The sequence below is a fragment of the Capricornis sumatraensis genome, chromosome 1, assembly GCF_032405125.1.
Source record: "Capricornis sumatraensis isolate serow.1 chromosome 1, serow.2, whole genome shotgun sequence".
Classification (NCBI taxonomy): Eukaryota; Metazoa; Chordata; class Mammalia; order Artiodactyla; family Bovidae; genus Capricornis; species Capricornis sumatraensis.
Genome location: NC_091069.1, coordinates 107,528,653 through 107,542,084, shown reverse-complemented (window position 1 = coordinate 107,542,084; position 13,432 = coordinate 107,528,653).

The following is a 13,432-nucleotide window of genomic DNA, read 5'->3' as shown; positions in this document are numbered from 1 at the left end:
CAACCAGGTGACATAAACAAGAGTGTCTACGGCACCTACTTATCCGATTCATCTCATATTCCAACTGCAAGAGTCCCAACAGTTCAGTTCAGTTCAGTCGCTCAGCCATGTCCAACTCTTCGCCACCCCACGGACTGCATGAATTTACTCAAACTCATGTCCATTGAGTTGGTGATGCCATCCAACCATCTCATCCTCTGTCATCCCCTTGTCTTCCCACCTTCAATCTTTCCCAGCATCAGGGTCTTTTCCAGTGAGTCAGTTCTTTGCATCAGGTGGCCAAAGGATTGGAGTTTCAACTTCAGATCAGTCCTTCCAATGAATATTCAGCACTGATTTCCTCTAGGATGGACTGGTTGGATCTCCTTGCAGTCCAAGGGTCTCTCGAGTCTTCTCCAACACCACAGTGCAAAAGCATCAATTCTTTGGCGCTAAGCTTTCCTTATAGTCTTAACTCTCACATCCATACATGACTACTAGAAAAACCATAGCCTTGACTAGATGGACATTTGTTGGCAAAGTAATGTCTCTGCTTTTTGATATGCTGTCTAAGTTGGTCATAACTTTCCTTCCAAGGAGTAGTTCAGTCACTCAGTTGTGTCTGACTCTTTGCGACCCCATGAATCGCAGCACGCCAGGCCACCCTGTCCATCACCATCTCCCGGAGTTCACTCAGACTCACGTTCATCGAGTCCGTGATGCCATCCAGCCATCTCATCCTCGGTTGTCCCCTTCTCCTCCTGCTCCCAATCTCTCCCAGCATCAGAGTCTTTTCCAATGAGTCAACTCTTCGCATGAGGTGGCCAAAGTACTGGAGCTTCAGCTTTAGCATCATTCCTTCCAAAGAAATCCCAGGGCTGATCTCCTTTAGGATGGACTGGTTGGATCTCCTCGTAGTCCAAGGGACTCTCAAGAGTCTTCTCCAACACCACAGTTCAAAAGCATCAATTCTTTGGTGCTCAGCCTTCTTCACAGTCCAACTCTCACATCCATACATGACCACAGGAAAGCGTCTTTTAATTTCATGGCTGCAGTCACCATCTGCAGAATCCCAAAAGGAGGTCATTAGAGCATCATACATTTGCATCTTCAGACCCTGGTTGCTGAGCCACCTGTGGTTGATACAACAGCATCCTATTCAAGTTTGGAGCTGCTGTTGATGGTAGTTGTATTAGTAGTGGCATTTTTCATTTTTATAGAAAAACACCTGCCTCCTATTAAATATATCACAAAACTCACTCTTGTTTATGTATGTTCAAGCATTAATTTTACAATTGAAGTGATTATGCTAGGGTATGTTGAAAATAACATCTGAAAATTGCTACCCAACTCCCAACAGAGTTGCCTATATGTCAGATGGTAAGACTAGCTTTCTGCTAGCCAATATAAAAGTGAAAAATGTCACCACTAATCCTTACAACTACCATCAACAGCAGCCCCAAACTTGAATATTTGCTTGTTGCCCTGCCCTACTCACTTCCTAAAAGTCTTTGGATTATGCAGAAACATTCTGTCAGAAAAGAGATGTTCAGTGATTTTCAGCAACTAAGTGGTGGACACCCACAGCATTTTGTTTTCATGCAGTTTATCTGGGGATGAATTTCACCCAGCACTGCCAGTCACTTGGAACCAGACAGTCTCAGCTGCACCTCCAACTTTACAGCCTACTGTGCTGTATGAGTTTCTTGTGACAGCTGTAACAAATGACTACACACTTGTTAGATTAAACAAACAAAAACTTATTCTCTCCCCGTTCTAGAGGCCTGCTGTCTGAAATCAGTCCCACTGAGTCAACATCGAGTTGTCAGCAAGGCCACCACCCCTCCACAGGCTCTAGGGGAGAATACATTTCTTGCCTTTTTCAGCTGCTGATGGCTGCCAGCGTTCCTTGACTTGTGGCCACATCACTCCAAACTCGGCTTTGGTGGTCACATGACTTTCTCCTCTTCTGTGTCAAATCTTCCTTTGTTTCCCTCTTTTTTTTTTTTTTTCTTGAGGACAAGTAGTAGGACTCAGACTTGCTTGGTGACTTCAGTGTCAGGGGCCTGAGTGTGGGGATGTTGAATGCCCCCACATCACATTTTCACACACCTGTCCAGAGTTCTGTATTGACAAGCACTAAGAGCTACACAGACTTACCTCCTTTCATCCTCACAACAGCTGGTGATGTAGGAATTGCCATTGTCTCCATTTCTCAGAAGGGTAAACCGAAGCACAGAAATATACATAACTCGTTCCAGTGTGGAGGAGCTGAGTTTCAAATCCAGAGTTCCCGGCTAAGAGTCGTTATTCACACAGCCCCTCCACCAATGAGCATTCATTCATTCTCATAACAATCCCTCCCTTTTACAGATGGGGAAACAGACCTTGAGCAGACACTTGGATCAGTCAGATTCTAAAGCCTATGTGTCCAGCTGCATGCTTGGCTTGGTTAATGAAGCCTACCTTTTCTTTCTCACTGCACAATTCACAAGGCATAAGGCTCACCTCTGACATCAGACAGGCATCAACCAACAAAAGAACTGCCTCCAACTGGACACCACAGTGAAATGTATTTCAGCACACAATTGAGCCAGAGGAGATGCCTTTTCAAGACACATGATTTTGCAGTGAGAAAAAAAAAGAGGAGGTTTTGAGTTATCAAATGAACGAGATAGACCAACAGGAGTTATTTTTCTTTGAAAGCCAAAATGATCGAATAAAGTCAGATTAGGACTGTATTCCTTTGAGGATTTGTTCAGTCATTAGGAAAACAAGAAGGGGAAAGAGAACGTTGGTGTAACTGGAGATCAAAGGGCCACTGTCAATGTGCTGTTGGGGTATGTAACATCATACTCGTCAGTAAGAAATGCTGCTTTATGCCCAGCGTGGGAACTCCAAGCAGAAGAGAACGGGAAGCACACTGGGCTTCAGGAATCAGATGGACCTCGGTAGAAGCTCAAGTTTCCAGCTTGTCCAGATTTTGGACAAGCTACTTTACTTCCCTGAGGCTCAGTTAACTCATTTGTAAACTAGAGTTAAGGGCTTTAAATGCTTAGCACAAGCCATGCCACTACCTCAAGAATCCCCATTATTACAGTAGAGGCTGGGGTTCCAGAAACACATCCACAGTTAGACCTACTGTCACTGACCTCATTTGCTTTTCACTCTTTTAGGAAAACTCTTGCTGCTTTTTATCATTTGGTTGTAATAAGGGTAGACACAGCCATCTTAAGATACTTTGATCAAAGGAAATGATGCTCACTGGCATTTCTTTTCAGACCGTCTGTGATAGGTTAGGGAAATAAGGATGATAAAGTTTCTCCTGGTGGGGTGGACCAGAAGGGATGGTGAGGATAGCCTGGAATCTTTTGTGGCGGGGCAGTGCTTGTATGAAATAAACAGTGGGTGTGAAGACACAGCGGCTCTGGGTGCGTGGACACGTTCCCTGGAGGAGACTGTGATGTTGGTGGCACTGATTCCTTCCGAGAGCTTGGCTGATGGACCCTCTTGTCCTGTTTGCTCCTCACCAGCACTAACAACCACGTCACCACTCCCTTTCCACAGGCCACAGTGCTTACCCCCACAGGCCCCCCACTCTAGGAGGTGAGATGTTGGGAAATGGCCCTGCCCTGGGATGAGCCAGAAGTAAATAGGAACACAGAGCCAGACGCCTCCTGGCTCTGGCTTTGACCACTCAAGGAAGGTCCAGGCTCAGCTGGGTTGATGGAGCCCACACCTGGCCAATCAAGGGACCAAGCTGCACCCCCACCCCAGGCAGTACAAACTCCTTCCATCTGTGACTGTTTAACAGAACATTTTTACATACTTGACCTCTTTCAGTTTAGACAGCCACCCTGTATATAGGCAGGGCAGTGATCTTGAAGCTCATTTTACAAATGAAGATGAGGCCAGGTGGTAACTGACTCACCTAGGGGCATGCACACACCCCTGTAGGGACAGGAGGGTCAAAGCTAGAATCCACGTCTTCCTGTTAGGAAGCCCTCACATCCCTCTCTAGCCGGCTGTATGGGTCAGCCAGGATCAGGCCAGGCTACGAGTAGTGGAGCCCTAACCACAGAGGTTTAAACAAAGTGGGAGATAACCCCCTAACCCCGCAACCAACACAAGAAGTCCTAAGGTGCTAAGGTGGCAGTTCACGGTTAATAGGATGGATCCATCATCATAAAGAGCTCAGCGTCCTATCTTTTTCTTCCACTGTCCTAGACTTGGTTGCATCCTTGAACTCCTAGTCCAAAACGGCTGCTGACCAAGTCATTGCATTAGCATTCCTAGTAGAAGGAGCAAAAGTGGAAAGAAGGACCCATCCTTTTTCTTTTAAGGGACTTTCCAGGAAGTTTCACCAACCAGACTTGGGCTCAAGGGAAGCTGGGAAAGGTAGTCTTTACTTTGGGTGGTGAGGCGGCCAGCTGAGCATCCCTGCTTTCCTTCCTTTGGGTGTGACCACTCGTCCACTCAGCAAAAATGCGAGCAACTTCTATGTGCCTATAGTCTGTGCCCTGGACAAGGGTCCAAAGAGAGCAGGCTCGGGCCCTGGAGGCAGTCAGGCTGGTGGTAAGGAGCACCTCTTGGTCAGTGAAACACTGGAGGTGAGGGAAGTGAGGGGTCAGAGTCCAGGGCTGGTCTGGGCAGAGTGTCAGGAAGAAATGAAGCTGGAGCCGAGCCCAGACGAAGAGGTGCGGCTTATCACGGAGAGAGGGAAGGACCACCCACCCAGGCAGAAAGTCAAGTGTGCCCAGGCTACCAGCTTCCTTAGTCGTGGGTTCTGTGAGCATGAAGCTGTGTGTGTGTGTGTGTGTGTGTGTGTAAGGGGGCATATGAAGAGTGGGGAGCAGTGTGAGTGGAATGAAAGGAAGAATGCAAGTGTGGAAAGGACAGGGTGGAAACAGGAAACAACGCATTGCGTGAGAAGGAGTCTGGGCTCTTCTACAAGGAAAGGGAAGACACCGCAGGGTGCGGAGCAGGGCGGGGTCTACGGTTTCCAGGTTAGGGTGGGGAAGCATAACTTTGCCCAGTGAGGAGTCCAGCTACTGGTTAAACACCCTTGTGTGGCTTTCCAGGCCCAACGGCGGCAGTTACAGAGGCGTCAGCCAGCAGGGCTCGTGGGGACACAGGCTGCCCTCCCCCAGCAGAACTGGAGACCAGCCGTGCCCTGCAGTCTCTGCAGGGAGCTGTAGTCGAGGACTCAGGGCCCCCTGGCCTGCAGAGAGAGGGGACGGCAGACCTCAGGCCCCCAGCCTCTGCCCACTGGGGCCGTGGGCACCCCTCCTATGCTTGGAGCCAAAGGTGTTGCCTCAAGCAAAGCGGAAACTGAGGCTGTCAGCACAGCTCCCCTGGACACCCCCTTGGCCCACATTTAGCAAGGCCTTGAGTGTCCAGGCACTTGGATGCCACCCACCCCCACCCAGCCAGCTTCCCTCCCCCTATTCCTTTTGCGTCTCCCTCACCCTGTGACCCAACGCAAGCTTACTCCTTCTGGAAAATCCTGTCCCTGCCCCCTGCCTTCCCCGCCGGCTCCCATTGGCTCTGTCCCCTCCCATGAGGTGTGCAGCAGGCAGCAAAGCTGGGAGAACTTCTTTACAATTTTCAAATAACCAGCTTGCTGTGTTTTCAGGTGAAGTCCCTCCAAATTTAATTCAGTGGGGCTAATTGCGAATCTGAAAAGAAAAAAGTACAGTACCAAAAAAATCAATATATTAGTGTTCAACACATCTGGAAAGGATTGGGCCAAGGAAAGTGAAAAGTGAAAGAGAAAGTCGCTCTGTTGTGTCCGACTCTTTGGGATTCTCCAGGCCAGAATACTGGAGTGGGGTAGCCTTTCCTTTCTCCAGGGGATCTTCCCAGCCCAGGGATTGAACCCAGGTCTCCTACACTGCAAACAGATTCTTAACCAACTGAGCTAGCAGGGCCAAGGAAAACATTGGACCAATATTTGAAAACTAGCTAGTTATTTGTAATGAACATTGCTCAGTGGACAGAGGAGCCTGGCTGGCTACAATCCATGGAGTCACTGAAGAGTTGGACACGACTTAGCCACCAAACGACAACGAACCTATTGCTCAGGCATAATTGGTTTCCGGACTTTGCAGACCACACACACACACACACACCCCTTCACACACACACACACACCCCTTCACACACACACACACACCTTCACATATACACACACACCTTCGCACACACACACACCTTCACATACACACACACACACCCCTTCACACACACACATACCCCTTCACACACACACACACACCTTCACATATATACACACACCTTCACACACACACACACACACCTTCACACACACACACACACCTTCACATACACACACACACCTTCACATATACACACACCCCTTCACATACACACACACCCCTTCACACACACACACCCCTTCACACACACACACACCCCCTTCACATACACACACACCCCTTCACACACACCCCTTCACACACACACACACCCCTTCACACACACCCCTTCACACACACACACACCCCTTCACATACACACACACACACCCCTTCACATACACACACACACACACCCCTTCACATACACACACCCCTTCACACACACACACACACACCCCTTCACATACACACACCCCTTCACACACACACACACACACCCCTTCACATACACACACACACCCCTTCACACACACACCCCTTCACACACACACACTCCTTCACACACACACACACACCCCTACACACACACACACACCCCTTCACATACACACACCCCTTCACACACACACACACACACCCCTTCACATACACACACCCCTTCACACACACACACACACACCCCTTCACATACACACACACACCCCTTCACACACACACCCCTTCACACACACACACTCCTTCACACACACACACACACCCCTACACACACACACACACACACCCCTTCACATACACACACACCCCTTCACACACACACACCCCTTCACACACACACACTCCTTCACACACACACACACCCCTTCACACCCACACACACACACCCCTTCACATACACACACACACCCCTTCACACACACACACTCCTTCACACACACACACCCCCCTTCACACACACACACCCTTTCACATACACACACACCCCTTCACACACACACCCCTTCACACACACACACACACCCCTTCACATATACACACCCCTTCACACACACACACACCCCTTCACATATACCTACACACTTTCACACACACACACCACTTTACACACACACACCCCTTCACATACACACACACCCCTTCACACACACACACACCACACACACACACCCCTTCACATACACACACACACACCCCTTCATATACACACACACACCCCTTCACACACACACACACACACACCCCTTCACATACACACACACACCCCTTCACACACACACACACCCCTTCACATACACACACACACCCCTTCACATACACACACACACCCCTTCACACACACACACACACCTTCACATATACACACACACCTTCACACACACACACACCCCTTCACACACACACACACCTTCACATACATACACACACACTCCTTCACATATATACGCACCTCTTCACACACACACACACACACACCTTCACATACACACACCCCTTCACACACACACACACCCCTTCACACACACACACACCACACACACACACCCCTTCACATACAAACACACACACCTTCACACACACACACACACACACCCCTTCACATATACACACACACCTTCACATACACACACACACTGCCCTTCACATACACACACACACACACACACACACGATATAAGAATGCAAATGGCACTGTTTCTTTTTTTTTAATTGTTCATTTTATTTTTGTCTGTGTTGGGATCTTGTCTTCTGCCCTAGGCTTAGTTGTCCCACAGCATGTGGGATCTAAGCTCCCTGCTTGGAGAAGGGACCCACGTCCCCTGCCTTGGAAGGTGGGTTCTTAACTGCTGGACCACCAGGGAAGCCCCCAAATGGGCGGTTTCTGTTTCCTCGCGCCCTCCCCGCTCCTCACAGCCTGGCCTCTGTTCTCAGCGTGTCCTCTTAGAGACCCGATGGCCCACGACTTCCAAGACCAAGAACTGCCTGCCCGGTCCTTGCTCGGGGGTGGCAAGGGCAGCCCCAGAGCTGATCTAGAGGTCCGCATCCTCTCTGCCTTTGACAGAGAGGTCAGCCTTTCTGTGCCTTTGCTTCCTTATTTGTGAGACGGGGAAGATGACAACTGTTGGGGGTCATCGATGTCAAGCGGGTGTTCGAGTGAAGGGCTGAACGAGGATTCGCGGCTCCCGTCTCTCACCCCCTCCTCATTCTACCTCTCCAGATGATCTTTCCCAGCCTGGCTTCTGCTTCACCTCCCATTCCCCATATTTAAACTCCCAGAGGAAGTTCAAGAACCATCTCCTCGGAATCCCCTGAGGGGGGCGTTTCAAATTTGTACCAGATTACCAGTCTCCCCCAAAAGGGTTCTGACACGTTGGATATGGAGCCCAATCCAGGAACCTGCGTTTTAAACAGCCTCTTGTGTGCAAGAACTCAGCCTCAATCCTCTTTTCCCTGCAGATGCCCCGTCACCCCTGACTTCCCTCCGGGGCAGAGGAGACCCGCAGAATCTCAGCACATCCCGGGCCCCTGCAGGTGGTTGGGAAGACGTCCTCAGGCAGGTGCGCTTCCCTGAGATGAGAATTTCGGAGATAGACTGGTGAGAGGTGACCTTTTAATAAGCACCCCAGACCTTTTGTTTGAAATATTTAGCTGCTGAAATACATTATGGATGTCTCTGCCTTGTTAAGCAAACTTTCACCTTTTCTTAACCACTAGATTCATCCCGAGCAGGTTAACAACAAGGGGTGTTCACGATGTGGGCTCAGTGATCGTACAGACAAGGTCTCAAGCCTGGTGTGCTGCTCACAGACTGTCTCTCTTGCTCTGAGGTACGTCTGCTGCTAACAGCCTTTCTTCATTTCTGCTTCTAGTAAGACCTAAGCTTGAAACCCAACCCCCCCTTCCAAATGTGTTAGGAACTCGTCTAATAAGATTACATAGGATCCTACGCTCTCCTGTGTGTGGAGGACCCAGATTTCAGTTCACGCTCTTTGAAACATCTTCCAGTTGCCCAGGGATGGTGTTCTTCTTACAGATTCATTCTCCATTATGGTCCAGAGAAGGGCTGGATAGATGCAGTCAGATGGGATCCTGAGTGTGAGCTTCACCAGTCACTCCATCCACTGACATCTCTGTGCATTCACGTCCAACTAATTATTTAAAGTCAAACTAAAAATCTACTGACTTCATGTATACGGATTGGAATAGTATCAATAACGCCAACAAGTGATTAATTGTATAAACTACGATACAATTGCACTCATTTCGCATGCTTATAAGGTTATGCTCAAAATCCTTCAAGCTGGACTTCAGCAGTACATGAACTGAAAGTTTCCAGATATACACGGTGGGTTTAGAAAAGGCAGAGGAACCAGAGATCAAATTGCCAATATTTGTTGGATCATAGAGAAAGCAAGGGAATTTCAGAAAAACATCTACTTCTGCTTCATTGACTACACTAAAGCCTTCGACTGTGTGGGCCATGACAAACTGGAAAATTCTTCAAGAGATGGGAATACCAGACCACCTTACCTGTCTCCTGAAAAACCTGTATGTGTGTCAATAAGCAACAGTTAGGACCTTGCATGGAACAACTAAGGAGTACAAAAAGGCTATATATTGTCACCCAGCTTATTTAATTTCTATGCAAAGTACATCTTGAAAAATGCTGGGCTGGATGAACCACAAGCTGGAATCAAGATTGCCAGGAGAAATATGAACCACCTCAGATATGCAAATGATACTACTCTAATGGCAGAAAGTGAAGAGGAACTAAAGAGCTTCTTGATAAGGGTGAAAGAGGAGAGTGAAAAAGCTGGCTGAAAACTCAACATTCAAAAAATGAAGGTCATGGCATCTGATCCCATCATTTCATGGCAAATAGGGGAAAAAATGGAAGCAGTGACAGATTTTATTTTCTTGGGCTCCAAAATCACTATCGACAGTGACTGCAGCCATGAAATTAAAAGACACTTGCTCCTTGGAAGGAAAGCTATGACAAACCTAGACAGCATATTAAAAAGCAAAGATATCACTTTGCTGACAGAGGTCTGTATAGTCAAATCTATGGTTTTTCCAGTAGTCATATATGGGTATGAAATGAAGATCATGAAGAAGGCTGAGCACTGAAGAATTTATGCTTTTGAATTGTGGCATTGGAGAAGACTCTTTAAAGTCTTTGGACTGCAAGGAGATCAAATCAGTCAATCCTAAAGGAAATCAGTCCTGAATATTCATTGGAAGAACCGAGGAGAAGAACTGACTCATTGGAAAAGACCCTGATTCTGGGAAATATTCCCTGGTGCATCAGACGGTAAAGCGTCTGCCTACAATGCGGGAGACCTGGGTTCAATCCCTGGGTCGGGAAGATCTCCTGGAGAAGGAAATGGCAACCCACTCCAGTATTCTTGCCTGGAAAATTCCTTGAACATAGAAGCCTGGTAGTCTACAGTCCATGGGGTCGCAAAGAGTCAGACATGACTGAGCAACTTCACTTTCACTGGGAAAGTTGAAGGTGGGAGGAGAAGGGGACGACAGAGGATGAGATGGTTGGATGTCATCACTGATTCAATGGACATGATGTTTGAGCGAGCTCTGGGAGTTGGTGATGGGCAGGGAGGCCTGGCGTGCTGCAGTCCATGGGGTCGCAAATAGTCAGACACGACTGAGCGACTGAACTGAACTGAACATATGGACTTTGTGCCCACTGCCTGCCCACTTTAACAACCAAGAGTATTTTTTCCACGTGGCAGAAAGGGTATGGTGAATAGCAAAAGAAATTCAGCCTGTGTGCCTGTCTTTCGCTGGGGCTGCAGTTCTTGAGCTAATTCAATGCCCTGCCTGCACAGACTTGAATTTTGTACACTCGAGGTAAAATGACAGTTCACTTCAAACTCCAGCCGCCTCTTGCATTTCCTTTGTATTTTCTTATCTCCTTAGAGCTAAAGATGTTTCATAAATGTGCACAATGGACTCCGTCAAATGAAAATATGGACAAAATGATTTAGCAGGTCCTTCCCTGGTGGCTCAGAGGTTAAAGCTTCTGCCTGGAATGTGGGAGACCCAGATTCGATCCCTGGGTTGGGAAGATCCCCTGGAGTAGCAAATGGCAACCCACTCCAGTACTCTTGCCTGGAGAATCCCATGGAGGGAGGAGCCTGGTAGGCTACAGTCCATGGGGTGGCAAAGAGTCAGACATGACTGAGCGACTTTACTTAACTTTTACTTTACTTGACTGTTGAATGGATGGGGATTTTCTTCCCAAGAAGGTTTTCTTGGGACTCAAGTTTAGGCAACACCAGACAATAAGATTGAATCCTGTGCTCTCCAAGCACCTTTCTCAGAGGACAGAATCAGTGGATTTGGGTTGACAATTGTGGCCATTTTCTCCTCGAATTTTTCTTTTAGTAACAGGAACCATTTTCAGATCAAAATTGATATGGTTGCTTAATATGGAGAAGAGAAGTCTGTTTGCTTGGGTGAAGCGGTCATGGTAATCCTAGAGCCTCTCCCCTGTTCAACCACCCCTTTCTCCCCACTATCCAACAGGGCCCTGTAGCCTGGAGGAATATGAAAACATTGTTTAATACAATGAAGTGAATTCTAAGACAGTAATTATTTTCTTCTCTCTCATCCAATCTTCAGTTATGTATGGATATGAGAAACATGCTCAGAAATATAGAAGAGACTGTATAATGTGACCTTTGTGTAAATACATGTGTGTAAATGAAAAATAATATGCATATTTGCTTGCATCTTCAAATATAAACAACAGAAGAATAAACCTAACACTAAATAAAAATGCTTACCTATAGGGGAAGGGATATAACAGGAGGGAGGAAAAAAGTAAGAAATCTTTTCTGAATATACCTTGTTTTACAGCTTTGACCAGAAAATGTAAACATTTTACATTAAAAAAAAAGAAAACTAAAACACAGTGATCTCTACAATATGCTAGAAAAATGAAACTAATGAACCTAATTGTTTCTCCTGTCAGTAAACAAAAGAAACAAATCCAGTAGCAATGTATACTCCTACCCTCCAGATTACAGTCTGCTGCTGCTCCTGCTAAGTCACTTCAGTCGTGTCCGACTCTGTGCGACCCCATAGATGGCAGCCCACCAGGCTCCCCCGTCCCTGGGATTCTCCAGGCAAGAAGACTGGAGTGGGTTGCCATTTCCTTCTCCAATGTGTGAAAGTGAAACGTGAAAGTGAAGACGCTCAGTCTATTTATAGTATTTCCTGGGCTTCCCTCTGGCTCAGCTGGTAAAGAATCCGCCTGCAATACGGGAGACCTGGGTTCGATCCCTGGGTTGGGAAGATCCCCTGGAGAAGGGAATGGCTACCCACTCCAGTATTCTGGCCTGGAGAATCCCATGGACTGTATAATCCGTAGGGTCGCAAAGAGTCAGACATGCCTGAGTGACTTTCACATTGTATTTCCTACTGGAAGATTCAGGGACCCTTTGATTCTAGGTCTGGGGAAGGAAATGTACAAGATGAGCTTGGGACATCTTGTTCAGCCTGACAACAAGGAAGCCAACAAAGACCACCAGTATCCACCCTCACTGGCCCAGGGAGGGGCCAAGCCTGCATCCAGGCAGGACCAAGAAGTAGCCTGCCAGGCAGCAATGTGGGGCTTCAGTTCAGTTCAGTTCACTAGCTCAGTCATGTCTGACTCTTTGCAACCCCATGGACTGCAGCACACCAGGCTTCCCTGTCCATCACCAACTCCTGGAGTTTACTCAAACTCATGTTCATAGAGTCGATGATGCCATCCAACCATCTCATCCTCTGTCGTCCCCTTCTCCTCCTGCCGTCAATAATTCCCAGCATTAGGGTCTTCTCAAATGAGTCAGTTCTTCACATCAGATGGCCAAAGTATTGTGGCTTCAGCTTCAGCATCAGTCCTTCCAATGAATATTCAGGACTGATTTCCTTTAGGTTGGACTGGTTGGATCTCCTTGCAGTCCAAGCTTGGACTGAAGCAAAATATTGCATCATGGATGGCTAGAGAAACTCACAGAACTCTTCCCTTCACTCCTTCTCCTGATGGGAGCCTTATGGATGTCCTCTTTTTTACTTCAAGTTCCACTGGGGGATACTAAGGGCTTGGGAGAAAGAACAAAGGCTTTGCTAGAGTTAGTGATCCTTTGAAGATTTTTGCAGGGTGGCAGAAGGACCACCAGGGGGCAGTATGTGTATGTCTCCATGATGACTTACTAGGCCACACCCTGTCAGTATCTCCCAGAACTGAAGATAGAACCTTGCTTTCTCAGGAGCCTCTCAGTCCTACCCAA